The sequence below is a fragment of the Lissotriton helveticus genome, chromosome 2_1, assembly GCF_964261635.1.
Source record: "Lissotriton helveticus chromosome 2_1, aLisHel1.1, whole genome shotgun sequence".
Lineage (NCBI taxonomy): Eukaryota > Metazoa > Chordata > Amphibia > Caudata > Salamandridae > Lissotriton > Lissotriton helveticus.
In genome coordinates this window covers 2,036,073,671-2,036,090,201 of record NC_136059.1, presented here as the reverse complement: position 1 = coordinate 2,036,090,201, position 16,531 = coordinate 2,036,073,671, and positions in this window count along the sequence as shown.

Below are 16,531 nucleotides of genomic sequence, written 5' to 3'. Positions count from 1 at the left end.
ATCGGTGGAGCTGTGTGGTGGGTGCATTGGTGGAGATGTGTAGGTGGAGCTGTATGGTGGGTGCCTCGGTGGAGCTGTGTGGTGGGTGCATCAGTGGAGCTGTGTGGTGGGTGCATCGGTGGAGCTGTATGGTGGGTGCCTCGGTGGAGCTGTATGGTGGGTGCCTCGGGGGAGCTGTGTGGTGGGTGCATCGGTGGAGCTGTGTGGTAGGTGCGTCTGTGGAGCTGTGCATCGGTGGAGCTGTGTGGTGGGTGCATCGGTGGAGCTGTATGGTGGGTGCCTCGGTGGAGCTGTGTCGGTGGAGCAGTGTGGTGGCTGCATTGGTGGAGCTGTGTGGTGGGTGCATCGGTGGAGCTGTGTGGTTGGTGCATCAGTGGAGCTGTGTGGTGGGTGCATCGCTGGAGCTGTGTGGTGGGTGCATCGGTGGGGCTGTGTGGTGGGTGCATCGGTGGAGCTGTGTCGGTGGAGCTGTGTGGTGGCTGCATCGGTGGAGCTGTGTGGTGGGTGCATTGGTGGAGCTGTTTGGTGGCTGCATCAGTGGAGCTGTGTGGTGGCTGCATCGGTGGAGCTGTGTGGTGGGTGCATTGGTGGAGTTGTGTGGTGGGTGCATCGGTGGGGCTGTGTGGTGGGTGCATCGGTGGAGCTGTGTGGTGGGTGCATTGGTGGAGATGTGTAGGTGGAGCTGTATGGTGGGTGCCTCGGTGGAGCTGTGTGGTGGGTGCATCAGTGTAGCTGTGTGGTGGGTGCATCGGTGGAGCTGTATGGTGGGTGCCTCGGTGGAGCTGTATGGTGGGTGCCTCGGGGGAGCTGTGTGGTGGGTGCATCGGTGGAGCTGTGTGGTAGGTGCGTCTGTGGAGCTGTGCATCGGTGGAGCTGTGTGGTGGGTGCATCGGTGGAGCTGTATGGTGGGTGCCTCGGTGGAGCTGTGTCGGTGGAGCAGTGTGGTGGCTGCATTGGTGGAGCTGTGTGGTGGGTGCATCGGTGGAGCTGTGTGGTTGGTGCATCAGTGGAGCTGTGTGGTGGGTGCATCGCTGGAGCTGTGTGGTGGGTGCATCGGTGGGGCTGTGTGGTGGGTGCATCGGTGGAGCTGTGTCAGTGGAGCTGTGTGGTGGCTGCATCGGTGGAGCTGTGTGGTGGGTGCATTGGTGGAGCTGTTTGGTGGCTGCATCAGTGGAGCTGTGTGGTGGCTGCATCGGTGGAGCTGTGTGGTGGGTGCATTGGTGGAGTTGTGTGGTGGGTGCATCGGTGGGGCTGTATGGTGGGTGCCTCGGTGGAGCTGTATGGTGGGTGCCTCGGTGGAGCTGTGTGTTTGGTGCATCGGTGGAGAAATGTGGTGTGTGCATCAGTGGAGATGTGTCAGTGGAGCTGTGTGGTGGCTGCATCGGTGGAGCTGTGTGGTGGGTGCATCAGTGGAGCTGTGTGGTGGGTGCATCAGTGGAGCTGTGTGGTGGGTGCATTGGTGGAGCTGTGTTGGTGGAGCTGTGTGGTGGCTGCATTGGTGGAGCCGTGTGGTGGCTGCATCGGTGGAGCTGTGTATTGGGTGCATCGGTGGAGCTGTGTGGTGGGTGCATCAGTGGAGCTGTATGGTGGGTGCATCGGTGCAGCTGTGTGGTGGGTGCATCGGTGGAGCTGTGTGGTGGGTGCATCGGTGGAGCTGTATGGTGGGTGCCTCGGTAGAGCTGTGTGGTGGGTGCATCAGTGGAGCTGTGTCGGTGGAGCTGTATGGTGGTTGCATCAGTGGAGCTGGGTGATGGGTGCATCGGTGGAGCTGTGTGGTGGGTGCATCGGTGAAGCTGTGTCGGTGGAGCTGTGTGGTGGTTGCATCAGTGGAGCTGGGTGGTGGGTGCATCGGTGGAGCTTTTTGGTGGGTGCATTGGTGGAGCTGTGTTGGTGGAGCTATGTGGTGGCTGCATCAGTGGAGGTGTGTGGTGGGTGCATCGGTGGAGCTGTGTGGTGGGTGCATTGGTGGAGATGTGTAGGTGGAGCTGTATGGTGGGTGCCTCGGTGGAGCTGTGTGGTGGGTGCATCAGTGGAGCTGTGTGGTGGGTGCATCTGTGGAGCTGTATGGTGGGTGCCTCGGTGGAGCTGTATGGTGGGTGCCTCGGGGGAGCTGTGTGGTGGGTGCATCGGTGGAGCTGTGTGGTAGGTGCGTCTGTGGAGCTGTGCATCGGTGGAGCTGTGTGGTGGGTGCATCGGTGGAGCTGTATGGTGGGTGCCTCGGTGGACCTGTGTCGGTGGAGCTGTGTGGTGGCTGCATTGGTGGAGCTGTGTGGTGGGTGCATCGGTGGAGCTGTGTGGTTGGTGCATCAGTGGAGCTGTGTGGTGGGTGCATCGCTGGAGCTGTGTGGTGGGTGCATCGGTGGGGCTGTGTGGTGGGTGCATCGGTGGAGCTGTGTCGGTGGAGCTGTGTGGTGGCTGCATTGGTGGAGCTGTGTGGTGGGTGCATTGGTGGAGCTGTTTGGTGGCTGCATCAGTGGAGCTGTGTGGTGGCTGCATCGGTGGAGCTGTGTGGTGGGTGCATTGGTGGAGTTGTGTGGTGGGTGTATCGGTGGGGCTTTGTGGTGGGTGCATCGGTGGAGCTGTGTCGGTGGAGCTGTGTGGTGGCAGCATCGGTGGAGCTTTGTGGTGGGTGCATCGGTGGAGCTGTGTGGTGGCTGCATCGGTGGAGCTGTGTGGTGGTGCTTCGGTGGAGCTGTATGGTGGGTGCCTCGGTGGAGCTGTGTGGTGGGTGCATCGGTGGAGCTGTGTCGGTGGAGCTGTGTGGTGGTTGCATCAGTGTAGCTGGGTGGTGGGTGCATCGTTGGAGCTGTTTGGTGGGTGCATCGGTGGAGCTGTGTTGGTGGAGCTGTGTGGTGGTTGCATCAGTGAAGCTGGGTGGTGGGTGCATCGGTGGAGCTGTGTCGGTGGAGCTGTGTGGTGGCTGCATCGGTGGAGCTATGTGGTGGGTGCATCGGTGGAGCTGTGTGGTGGGTGCATCGGTGGAGCTGTGTGGTGGGTGCATCTGTGGAGCTGTGTGGTGGGTGCATCTGTGGAGCTGTGTGGTGGGTGCCTTGGTGGAGCTGTGTGGTGGGTGCATCGGTGGAGCTGTGTGGTGGGTGCATCGGTTGAGCTGTATGTTGGGTGCCTCGGTGGAGCTGTGTGGTGGGTGCAACGGTGGAGCTGTATGGTGGGTGCCTCGGTGGAGCTGTATGGTGGGTGCCTCGGTGGAGCTGTATGGTGGGTGCCTCGGTGGAGCTGTGTGTTTGGTGCATCGGTGGAGAAGTGTGGTGTGTGCATCGGTGGAGATGTGTCAGTGGAGCTGTGTGGTGGCTGCATCGGTGGAGCTGTGTGGTGGGTGCATCGGTGGAGCTGTGTGGTGGGTGCATCAGTGGAGCTGTGTGGTGGGTGCATCGGTGGAGCTGTGTTGGTGGAGCTGTGTGGTGGCTGCATTGGTGGAGCTGTGTGGTGGCTGCATCGGTGGAGCTGTGTATTGGGTGCATCGGTGGAGCTGTGTGGTGGGTGCATCGGTGGAGCTGTATGGTGGGTGCATCGGTGCAGCTGTGTGGTGGGTGCATCGGTGGAGCTGTGTGGTGGGTGCATCGGTGGAGCTGTATGGTGGGTGCCTCGGTAGAGCTGTGTGGTGGGTGCATCAGTGGAGCTGTGTCGGTGGAGCTGAGTGGTGGTTGCATCAGTGGAGCTGGGTGATGGGTGCATCGGTGGAGCTGTGTGGTGGGTGCATCGGTGAAGCTGTGTCGGTGGAGCTGTGTGGTGGTTGCATCAGTGGAGCTGGGTGGTGGGTGCATCGGTGGCGCTTTTTGGTGGGTGCATTGGTGGAGCTGTGTTGGTGGAGCTATGTGGTGGCTGCATCAGTGGAGCTGTGTGGTGGGTGCATCGGTGGAGCTGTGTGGTGGGTGCATTGGTGGAGATGTGTAGGTGGAGCTGTATGGTGGGTGCCTCGGTGGAGCTGTGTGGTGGGTGCATCATTGGAGCTGTGTGGTGGGTGCATCGGTGGAGCTGTATGGTGGGTGCCTCGGTGGAGCTGTATGGTGGGTGCCTCGGGGGAGCTGTGTGGTGGGTGCATCGGTGGAGCTGTGTGGTAGGTGCGTCTGTGGAGCTGTGCATCGGTGGAGCTGTGTGGTGGGTGCATCGGTGGAGCTGTATGGTGGGTGCCTCGGTGGAGCTGTGACGGTGGAGCTGTGTGGTGGCTGCATTGGTGGAGCTGTGTGGTGGGTGCATCGGTGGAGCTGTGTGGTTGGTGCATCAGTGGAGCTGTGTGGTGGGTGCATCGCTGTAGCTGTGTGGTGGGTGCATCGGTGGGGCTGTGTGGTGGGTGCATCGGTGGAGCTGTGTCGGTGGAGCTGTGTGGTGGCTGCATCGGTGGAGCTGTGTGGTGGGTGCATTGGTGGAGCTGTTTGGTGGCTGCATCAGTGGAGCTGTGTGGTGGCTGCTTCGGTGGAGCTGTGTGGTGAGTGCATTGGTGGAGTTGTGTGGTGGGTGCATCGGTGGGGCTGTGTGGTGGGTGCATTGGTGGAGCTGTGTCGGTGGAGCTGTGTGGTGGCAGCATCGGTGGAGCTGTGCGGTGGGTGCATCGGTGGAGCTGTGTGGTGGCTGCATCGGTGGAGCTGTGTGGTGGTGCATCGGTGGAGCTGTGTGGTGGGTGCATCGGTGGAGCTGTGTGGTGGGTGCATCGGTGGAGCTGTATGGTGGGTGCATCGGTGGAGCTGTGTGGTGGGTGCATCGGTGGAGCTGTGTGGTGGGTGCATCGGTGGAGCTGTATGGTGGGTGCCTCGGTGGAGCTGTGTGGTGGGTGCATCGGTGGAGCTGTGTCGGTGGAGCTGTGTGGTGGTTGCATCAGTGTAGCTGGGTGGTGGGTGCATCGTTGGAGCTGTGTGGTGGGTGCATCGGTGGAGCTGTGTTGGTGGAGCTGTGTGGTGGTTGCATTAGTGAAGCTGGGTGGTGGGTGCATCGGTGGAGCTGTGTCGGTGGAGCTGTGTGGTGGGTGCATCGGTGGAGCTGTGTGGTGGGTGCATCGGTGGAGCTGTGTGGTGGGTGCATCTGTGGAGCTGTGTGGTGGGTGCATCTGTGGAGCTGTGTGGTGGGTGCCTCGGTGAAGCTGTGTGGTGGGTGCATCGGTGGATCTGTATGGTGGTTGCATCGGTTGAGCTGTATGTTGGGTGCCTCGGTGGAGCTGTGTGGTGGGTGCATCGGTGGATCTGTATGGTGGTTGCCTCGGTGGAGCTGTATGGTGGGTGCCTCGGTGGAGCTGTATGGTGGGTGCCTCGGTGGAGCTGTGTGTTTGGTGCATCGGTGGAGCTGTGTGGTGTGTGCATCGGTGGAGATGTGTCAGTGGAGCTGTGTGGTGGCTGCATCGGTGGAGCTGTGTGGTGGGTGCATCGGTGGAGCTGTGTGGTGGGTGCATCAGTGGAGCTGTGTGGTGGGTGCATCGGTGGAGCTGTGTCGGTGGAGCTGTGTGGTGGCTGCATCGGTGGAGCTTTGTGGTGGGTGCATCGGTGGAGCTGTGTGGTGGCTGCATCGGTGGAGCTGTGTATTGGGTGCATCGGTGGAGCTGTGTGGTGGGTGCATCGGTGGAGCTGTATGGTGGGTGCATCGGTGCAGCTGTGTGGTGGGTGCATCGGTGGAGCTGTGTGGTGGGTGCATCGGTGGAGCTGTATGGTGGGTGCCTCGGTAGAGCTGTGTGGTGGGTGCATCAGTGGAGCTGTGTCGGTGGAGCTGTGTGGTGGTTGCATCAGTGGAGCTGGGTGATGGGTGCATCGGTGGAGCTGTGTGGTGGGTGCATCTGTGGAGCTGTGTGGTGGGTGCATCTGTGGATCTGTGTGGTGGGTGCCTTGGTGGAGCTGTGTGGTGGGTGCATCGGTGGAGCTGTGTGGTGGGTGCATCGGTTGAGCTGTATGTTGGGTGCCTCGGTGGAGCTGTGTGGTGGGTGCATCGGTGGAGCTGTATGGTGGGTGCCTCGGTGGAGCTGTATGGTGGGTGCCTCGGTGGAGCTGTATGGTGGGTGCCTCGGTGGAGCTGTGTGTTTGGTGCATCGGTGGAGAAGTGTGGTGTGTGCATCGGTGGAGATGTGTCAGTGGAGCTGTGTGGTGGCTGCATCGGTGGAGCTGTGTGGTGGGTGCATCGGTGGAGCTGTGTGGTGGGTGCATCAGTGGAGCTGTGTGGTGGGTACATCGGTGGAGCTGTGTTGGTGGAGCTGTGTGGTGGCTGCATCGGTGGAGCTGTGTGGTGGCTGCATCGGTGGAGCTGTGTATTGGGTGCATCGGTGGAGCTGTGTGGTGGGTGCATCGGTGGAGCTGTATGGTGGGTGCATCGGTGCAGCTGTGTGGTGGGTGCATCGGTGGAGCTGTGTGGTGGGTGCATCGGTGGAGCTGTATGGTGGGTGCCTCGGTAGAGCTGTGTGGTGGGTGCATCAGTGGAGCTGTGTCGGTGGAGCTGTGTGGTGGTTGCATCAGTGGAGCTGGGTGATGGGTGCATCGGTGGAGCTGTGTGGTGGGTGCATCGGTGAAGCTGTGTCGGTGGAGCTGTGTGGTGGTTGCATCAGTGGAGCTGGGTGGTGGGTGCATCGGTGGAGCTTTTTGGTGGGTGCATCGGTGGAGCTGTGTTGGTGGAGCTATGTGGTGGCTGCATCAGTGGAGCTGTGTGGTGGGTGCATCGGTGGAGCTGTGTGGTGGGTGCATTGGTGGAGATGTGTAGGTGGAGCTGTATGGTGGGTGCCTCGGTGGAGCTGTGTGGTGGGTGCATCAGTGGAGCTGTGTGGTGGGTGCATCGGTGGAGCTGTATGGTGGGTGCCTCGGTGGAGCTGTATGGTGGGTGCCTTGGGGGAGCTGTGTGGTGGGTGCATCGGTGGAGCTGTGTGGTAGGTGCGTCTGTGGAGCTGTGCATCGGTGGAGCTGTGTGGTGGGTGCATCGGTGGAGCTGTATGGTGGGTGCCTCGGTGGAGCTGTGTCGGTGGAGCAGTGTGGTGGCTGCATTGGTGGAGCTGTGTGGTGGGTGCATCGGTGGAGCTGTGTGGTTGGTGCATCAGTGGAGCTGTGTGGTGGGTGCATCGCTGGAGCTGTGTGGTGGGTGCATCGGTGGGGCTGTGTGGTGGGTGCATCGGTGGAGCTGTGTCGGTGGAGCTGTGTGGTGGCTGCATCGGTGGAGCTGTGTGGTGGGTGCATTGGTGGAGCTGTTTGGTGGCTGCATCAGTGGAGCTGTGTGGTGGCTGCATCGGTGGAGCTGTGTGGTGGGTGCATTGGTGGAGTTGTGTGGTGGGTGCATCGGTGGGGCTGTGTGGTGGGTGCATCGGTGGAGCTGTGTCGGTGGAGCTGTGTGGTGGCAGCATCGGTGGAGCTGTGTGGTGGGTGCATCGGTGGAGCTGTGTGGTGGGTGCATCGGTGGAGCTGTGTGGTGGGTGCATCGGTGGAGCTGTATGGTGGGTGCCTCGGTAGAGCTGTGTGGTGGGTGCATCAGTGGAGCTGTGTCGGTGGAGCTGTGTGGTGGTTGCATCAGTGGAGCTGGGTGATGGGTGCATCGGTGGAGCTGTGTGGTGGGTGCATCGGTGAAGCTGTGTCGGTGGAGCTGTGTGGTGGTTGCATCAGTGGAGCTGGGTGGTGGGTGCATCGGTGGAGCTTTTTGGTGGGTGCATCGGTGGAGCTGTGTTGGTGGAGCTATGTGGTGGCTGCATCAGTGGAGCTGTGTGGTGGGTGCATCGGTGGAGCTGTGTGGTGGGTGCATTGGTGGAGATGTGTAGGTGGAGCTGTATGGTGGGTGCCTCGGTGGAGCTGTGTGGTGGGTGCATCAGTGGAGCTGTGTGGTGGGTGCATCGGTGGAGCTGTATGGTGGGTGCCTCGGTGGAGCTGTATGGTGGGTGCCTCGGGGGAGCTGTGTGGTGGGTGCATCGGTGGAGCTGTGTGGTAGGTGCGTCTGTGGAGCTGTGCATCGGTGGAGCTGTGTGGTGGGTGCATCGGTGGAGCTGTATGGTGGGTGCCTCGGTGGAGCTGTGTCGGTGGAGCAGTGTGGTGGCTGCATTGGTGGAGCTGTGTGGTGGGTGCATCGGTGGAGCTGTGTGGTTGGTGCATCAGTGGAGCTGTGTGGTGGGTGCATCGCTGGAGCTGTGTGGTGGGTGCATCGGTGGGGCTGTGTGGTGGGTGCATCGGTGGAGCTGTGTCGGTGGAGCTGTGTGGTGGCTGCATCGGTGGAGCTGTGTGGTGGGTGCATTGGTGGAGCTGTTTGGTGGCTGCATCAGTGGAGCTGTGTGGTGGCTGCATCGGTGGAGCTGTGTGGTGGGTGCATTGGTGGAGTTGTGTGGTGGGTGCATCGGTGGGGCTGTGTGGTGGGTGCATCGGTGGAGCTGTGTCGGTGGAGCTGTGTGGTGGCAGCATCGGTGGAGCTGTGTGGTGGGTGCATCGGTGGAGCTGTGTGGTTGGTGCATCAGTGGAGCTGTGTGGTGGGTGCATCGCTGGAGCTGTGTGGTGGGTGCATCGGTGGGGCTGTGTGGTGGGTGCATTGGTGGAGCTGTGTCGGTGGAGCTGTGTGGTGGCTGCATCGGTGGAGCTGTGTGGTGGGTGCATTGGTGGAGCTGTTTGGTGGCTGCATCAGTGGAGCTGTGTGGTGGCTGCATCGGTGGAGCTGTGTGGTGGGTGCATTGGTGGAGTTGTGTGGTGGGTGCATCGGTGGGGCTGTGTGGTGGGTGCATCGGTGGAGCTGTGTCGGTGGAGCTGTGTGGTGGCAGCATCGGTGGAGCTGTATGGTGGGTGCATCGGTGGAGCTGTGTGGTGGGTGCATCGGTGGAGCTGTGTGGTGGGTGCATCGGTGGAGCTGTATGGTGGGTGCCTCGGTGGAGCTGTGTGGTGGGTGCATCGGTGGAGCTGTGTCGGTGGAGCTGTGTGGTGGTTGCATCAGTGTAGCTGGGTGGTGGGTGCATCGTTGGAGCTGTGTGGTGGGTGCATCGGTGGAGCTGTGTTGGTGGAGCTGTGTGGTGGTTGCATTAGTGAAGCTGGGTGGTGGGTGCATCGGTGGAGCTGTGTCGGTGGAGCTGTGTGGTGGCTGCATCGGTGGAGCTGTGTGGTGGGTGCATCGGTGGAGCTGTGTGGTGGGTGCATCTGTGGAGCTGTGTGGTGGGTGCATCTGTGGAGCTGTGTGGTGGGTGCCTCGGTGGAGCTGTGTGGTGGGTGCATCGGTGGAGCTGTGTGGTGGGTGCATCGGTTGAGCTGTATGTTGGGTGCCTCGGTGGAGCTGTGTGGTGGGTGCATCGGTGGATCTGTATGGTGGTTGCCTCGGTGGAGCTGTATGGTGGGTGCCTCGGTGGAGCTGTATGGTGGGTGCCTCGGTGGAGCTGTGTGTTTGGTGCATCGGTGGAGCTGTGTGGTGTGTGCATCGGTGGAGATGTGTCAGTCGAGCTGTGTGGTGGCTGCATCGGTGGAGCTGTGTGGTGGGTGCATCGGTGGAGCTGTGTGGTGGGTGCATCAGTGGAGCTGTGTGGTGGGTGCATCGGTGGAGCTGTGTCGGTGGAGCTGTGTGGTGGCTGCATCGGTGGAGCTGTGTGGTGGGTGCATCGGTGGAGCTGTGTGGTGGCTGCATCGGTGGAGCTGTGTATTGGGTGCATCGGTGGAGCTGTGTGGTGGGTGCATCGGTGGAGCTGTATGGTGGGTGCATCGGTGCAGCTGTGTGGTGGGTGCATCGGTGGAGCTGTGTGGTGGGTGCATCGGTGGAGCTGTATGGTGGGTGCCTCGGTAGAGCTGTGTGGTGGGTGCATCAGTGGAGCTGTGTCGGTGGAGCTGTGTGGTGGTTGTATCAGTGGAGCTGGGTGATGGGTGCATCAGTGGAGCTGTGTGGTGGGTGCATCGGTGAAGCTGTGTCGGTGGAGCTATGTGGTGGTTGCATCAGTGGAGCTGGGTGGTGGGTGCATCGGTGGAGCTTTTTGATGGGTGCATCGGTGGAGCTGTGTTGGTGGTGCTATGTGGTGGCTGCATCAGTGGAGCTGTGTGGTGGGTGCATCGGTGGAGGTGTGTGGTGGGTGCATCGGTGGAGATGTGTAGGTGGAGCTCTATGGTGGGTGCCTCGGTGGAGCTGTGTGGTGGGTGCATCAGTGGAGCTGTGTGGTGGGTGCATCGGTGGAGCTGTATGGTGGGTGCCTCGGTGGAGCTGTATGGTGGGTGCCTCGGGGGAGCTGTGTGGTGGGTGCATCGGTGGAGCTGTGTGGTGGGTGCGTCTGTGGAGCTGTGCATCGGTGGAGCTGTGTGGTGGGTGCATCGGTGGAGCTGTATGGTGGGTGCCTCGGTTGAGCTGTGTGGTGGGTGCATCGGTGGAGCTGTGTGGTGGGTGCATCGGTGGAGCTGTGTTGGTGGAGCTGTGTGGTGGGTGCATCGGTGGAGCTGTGTGGTGGGTGCATCAGTGGAGATGTGTGGTGGGTGCATCTGTGGAGCTGTTTGGTGGGTGCATCGGTGGAGCTGTGTGGTGACTGCATCGGTGGAGCTGTGTGGTGGGTGCATCGGTGGAGCTGTGTGGTGGCTGCTTCGGTGGAGCTGTGTGGTGGGTGCATCGGTGGAGCTGTGTGGTGGGTGCATCGGTGGAAATGTGTCCTGGGTGCATCTGTGGAGCTGTGTGGTGGCTGCATCGGTGGAGCTGTGTGGTGGCTGCATCGGTGGAGCTGTGTGGTGGGTGCATCGGTGGAGCTGTGTGGTGGCTGCTTCGGTGGAGCTGTGTGGTGGGTGCATCGGTGGAGCTGTGTGGTGGGTGCATCGGTGGAGCTGTGTGGTGGTTGCATCGGTGGAGCTGTGTGGTGGCTGCATCGGTGGAGCTGTGTGGTGGCTGCATCGGTGGAGATGTGTGGTTGGTGCATCGGTGGAGCTGTGTGGTGGGTGCATCAGTGGAGCTGTGTGGTGGCTGCATCTGGGGAGCTGTGTGGTGGGTGCATCGGTGGAGCTGTATGGTGGGTGCATCGGTGGAGCTGTGTGGTGGGTGCATCGGTGGAGCTGTGTGGTGAGTGCATCGGTGGAGCTGTATGGAGGGTGCCTCGGTGGAGCTGTGTGGTGGGTGCATCGGTGGAGCTGTGTCGGTGGAGCTGTGTGGTGGTTGCATCAGTGGAACTGGGTGGTGGGTGCATCGGTGGAGCTGTGTGGTGGGTGCATTGGTGGAGCTGTGTCGGTGGAGCTGTGTGGTGGTTGCATCAGTGGAGCTGGGTGGTGGGTGCATCGGTGGAGCTGTGTGGTGGGTGCATCGGTGGAGATGTGTCGGTGGAGCTGTGTGGTGGCTGCATCGGTGGAGCTCTGTGGTGGGGGCATAGGTGGAGCTCTGTGGTGGGTGCATCGGAGGAGCTCTGTGGTGGGTGCATCAGTGGAGCTGTGTGGTGGGTGCATCAGTGGAGCTGTGTGGTGGGTGCATCGGTGGTGCTGTGTGGTGAGTGCCTCGGTGGAGCTGTGTGGTGGGTGCATCAGTGGAGCTGTGTGGTGGGTGCATCGGTGGAGCTGTGTGGTAGGTGCCTCGGTGGAGCTGTGTGGTAGGTGCCTCGGTGGAGCTGTGTGGTGGGTGCCTCGGTGGAGCTGTGTGGTGGGGCATTTGTGGAGCTCTGTGGTGGGTGCATCGGTGGAGCTCTGTGGTGGGGGCATAGGTGGAGCTCTGTGGTGGGTGCATCGGTGGAGCTCTGTGGTAGGTGCATCAGTGGAGCTGTGTGGTGGGTGCATCGGTGGAGCTGTGTCGGTGGAGCTGTGTGGTGGTTGCATCAGTGGAGCTGGGTGCATCGGTGGAGCTGTGTCAGTGGAGCTGTGTGGTGGGAGCATCGGTGGAGCTGGGTGGTGGGTGCATCAGTGGAGCTGTGTGGTGGGTGCATCGGTGTAGCTGGGTGGTGGGTGCATCTGTGGAGCTGTGTGGTGGGTGCATCTGTGGAGCTGTGTGGTGGGTGCATCTGTGGAGCTGTGTGGTGGGTGCCTCGGTGGAGCTGTGTGGTGGGGGCATTTGTGGAGCTCTGTGGTGGGTGCATCGGTGGAGCTCTGTGGTGGGGGCATAGGTGGAGCTCTGTGGTGGGTGCATCGGTGGAGCTCTGTGGTAGGTGCATCAGTGGAGCTGTGTGGTGGGTGCATCGGTGGAGCTGTGTCGGTGGAGCTGTGTGGTGGTTGCATCTGTGGAGCTGGGTGCATCGGTGGAGCTGTGTCGGTGGAGCTGTGTGGTGGGAGCATCGGTGGAGCTGGGTGGTGGGTGAATCAGTGGAGCTGTGTGGTGGGTGCATCGGTGTAGCTGGGTGGTGGGTGCATCTGTGGAGCTGTGTGGTGGGTGCATCTGTGGAGCTGTGTGGTGGGTGCATCTGTGGAGCTGTGTGGTGGGTGCCTCGGTGGAGCTGTGTGGTGAGTGCATCGGTTGCATCCCACACTCATTGTTTCAAGATAAAAGTATGCAACTTGCCACCATGCTTGAAATGCATGCAAAAAGAAAGCTTACTAGTTAGAAAGTATTAGGCAAAGTAGGACGCTGAGTGAAAATATGCCTGCAAATGCTCACAGCCATGTAAAGTTACAGAAATCCCCGTGAAAAGATAAAAGTGTGTTATATTCAAATAAAAGTACGGTAACACTAGTTAAAACGAGTCTTTGAGGCATAAAGTTTGAAACGCAAAAACAGGAAGAACTCACTTAAAAAGTAGCAAACATGCATAGTTCCATAGAGCAACCCGAAGCACAGGATGAAGACAAGCACACAAAGGAGACAGCTGGAAAACGTATCCACTATCACAGAGTGCCTAATCAAATAGATAAGCGAGAAAAGCCATAAACACCAGGGGTGCGGGGAAGCAGATTGCCTTCAAGCATATGGTGAAAGCGAGGCACTACAGAAAGGCGAGTGCGCGTGAATAATTATGGGAGGACAAATGCAGAAACGGCCTGGGGCAAGCTTGTGGGAGGAAGGCTAGTGGCATTGTGCACGCGCTCACGTGCACTTAATCAAATCGCCAGTGGTTAATCTCTAGTTAAACCACAATAGAGCTCTCCAGCTATGAGCATGCGCATCAGCAAGCGAGCCCTAAAAAAAAAATGTATTATCAAGTATTGCAAGGTACAAACGGAGTTAGCAAAAAACAAACATGATTTAAAACGCCATACCCGCATGCTCAGACCCTCCACTCTTAACTTCCATTTAGGTGTCTTAAGATACATCCAACGGTGTTCTCAGTACTCTTTAGGTGCACATATCTTTTCTTCCAAAATCACTCTACCATTCCTGGCCTCTCCACCCACCCCCTCCCCCATTCCAACTGGGTCTCCTCAGGTTGCTCCGGTAACACTTGCATCATTGCAGGGGCGTGGTCATGCGCCTAGGCAAGATGGCGGCTTTGACCTGAGCTCCGCTCGAACGCAGAACTGGCCTGCACTTATCAGACTTCTTCTCGGCATTGGGCAGGATTCCTTGATGTCCCAGTGCCTTTGAAGTTTCGGAGCGGCACATGGAGCCGTTCTGACGTTGATTTCTGTCAGCTGTGACCCAACCGCAGCGGCGGTGATTTTCCTCAATGTAATCGTGAGCAGCCACCATTTTGTGCCTCCGGCTCACTGCTTCTGACCTCCTTTGAGATAAAACCAGCGATTTTACTTATAAATGCAGAGCAACATTTTTTTTCTTCTTTTCATTGCTTTATTGTTGCCTGCTCCTGCATAGACTCCGCTTTTAGTAATGGAATCGCTGAAATGCTTCACTTTTTTCTACATTTTGGGGTGAGCCAATCATGTGGAGAATGAGGGGAGTGTTTAGTTGAGGTTTGCCATGACTCAGGTGCTTTCAGGCATTGGTGTCAATTAATATGTCACTCCGGATGGTTATTTCTTAGACTGTGTTAATTTTCATTTTATTTTATAAGTTCATTGATTCCTGTGCCATTGAGGGCGGTGCTCACATAACCACTGCATAGAAAATAAGCAGTCACGTAATTGCAAGTGACCTCCATTTTATGCTTGCCGCTCGCTGCACCTGGCCAATTTTGAGGTAAAACCGGCAGTTTGGCTCCTAAACGCGCGGCAATATCTTTCTTTTGCTTACATTATTGGTTTTCTATTGTAGATATTGCTACTTTTCAATATGAGCACCTACCATTTCAGCCTTTTCTTTTTTAAAAAGGTGCACTATGCATTTTTGACCTCACATCCTCTACTACTCATCTCATGAGGGTACCTTATACTCCACCTTTTTTTCTCTTTCTCTTTTCATGGATGTTGGCTGCGCACTTTTTTTTTCTCTGAATACAGAAGGTGGGCGACATACTTTTTCTCTGATTAACTGACATTCCTTTTATGCCCCTGTCAATATATACAGTAAGCGTATTACGTCTATGGGCAGATTGAGACCTTCTTTAAAGGTTCTTCATCGTCCCTCTCAACATTTTGTGATGGCTAGTGCAATTCCAATCTCTGTCAGAGCCTCGTCTTCTGGTACTAAGCCCAAGAGGATAAAGAATGACCCCCCTCCCCCATCTTGTCATCTCAAAATCCTGTTCTTTATACCATTCTGGATGAGGTGAGGGGTCTGAAATCGTTTATGTCCTAAACTAATGAGAAGTTCCAACAAATAGAAGACAGGTGGATTAGTATGGAAGCTAATGTGTTTGACATGGATCAACAAATCAGTGATCTACATGATGTTTCAACCAAGATTCCTATTCTAGAACAAGAAAATGAATGTCTCAAGCTTCATACTGAAGATCTTGAAAATCGTAATAGACATAATAACCATCATCTTTATGGACTACCAGAGAATCTTGTGGGTCCAGATCTTCTTCTTTTCCTAAAGAGTTTCCTGTCAAAACTTTTGGATCTTCCTACAGAACGTCCACTAAATATATAACGTGCACATCGTCTTGGACATCTTCAACCTAATGCTTCAAGACTCTTGGAATTATAATGTTGTTTCTGGAATTTACTGATCTAAAGCGTGTTCTCTTGGCGGCTAAAGTGAAGCGTTGTCTCATATGGTCTGGACACACAGTTTATCTTTCTCAAGATCTCTCCAATGCCACTAATGCAAGAAGAAAGGAATTTTTGGCACTCCGTTCTCAGATGAGACAACTGCATATTCATTCCAGCATTTTACATCCTTGCCTGTGTAAAATTACTCATGAGGGCTCGACTCGCTATTTTGATGATCCTGCTAAATAAAAGTATTTTCTCCAGAGTCTCTCTATGAATTCTGCTTATGGCTTTACCCAACGTCTCCAACTTCCTTGCTTTCTTCTTTATCTAATTCCTTATGGCTGTTCATTTTCTTTTTTCTTTATTTCTTTCTCTCGTTTTGTCTGTCTTTGGTGCTGTTCCAATTGTTTACGCCTTGTCTTAGATCTCAATATATCTTTCCTTGATCTACCTCTTTATTTTCCTATTTATTTCTCATTTTCTATCTTTCATTATTTGTCCTTTTTTGTAATTTGGTTGATACATGAGTTTTGTTGCTTTACTTTTTATTGTATATATATATATATATATTGTCTTATTTTTTTTGACTAAATGGTGTTTTCTGGTTTTCAGCATCCCTCCTGAAGTGCATCATCTCCACCCATGTACCTCCTACCCCTCCTCCCTATATGTGTAACGTTGTCACATGAAATGCTCGTTGTATGGGACACCCCGTTAAAAGACAGAAGGTACTTTCTCATTTGTCTGGATTGAATTCTCATGCTTCGTACCTACAAGAAACACATTGTAATGATGTAGAATCTCTTAAACTGGAGAGGCAATGGGTGGGTCAAGTTGTGTTTTCTCCAGCATCTCACCGTAAGGGTGGTATTGCTATCCTTTTTCACAAGTAATTTCATGTACAGATTATATCCATCAATGTGACACTGATGAACGCTGGGTGAATGTTAAGGTGGTTATTCCCAATAAAGAGCTTGTTTTACTCAACATCTATGGCCCAGTTAAACCAGATCCTGAATTTTGGAATTGCATTAAGATTTTACTTTCCTCCATCGATAATCCCAATATCATTGTTGCTGGTGATTTTAATCAATGGTTAGACTCATTTTCGGACCAGCAGTCTAAATGCAAATTTATTCCTGGCAAATCCCATACATTTTTCTACCTGCCATTGCCTCACCTCCATTATTTGATGTTTGGAAGACTAGTAACCCTGATTCTTTTGAATTTACATCTTTTTCTAATGTTCACCAAACTCGTTCTAGAATTGATTATATTTTAGTTAGTAAATCACTACTCCCCTCCATCCAGTCTTCTGAGATTGGATCTATTTTTATTTCTGATCATGCTCCTGTCCTTTCTGCCCTTGACTTATCCCTAAATACTCCAAAATGTGATCATTGGATATGTAATAACTTTTTATTGACAGATAGTGACTTCATTTCAGAGGCCAATAGCTTTATTAATGAGTTTTTTAATAGTAATAACCCCTTGAACACATCTGTTTCTAATACTTGGGATGCTTTTAAAGCTTCTTTTCGAGCATTCACAATTGCATTTTCAGCAAAGAAGAAGAAAACTTCCAAGGCCAAATATACATCTTTGCTTCAACAGCTGAAGTCCTTGGAAGATATTTACTATACCTCTAAATCCTCTCTAACCCTCCA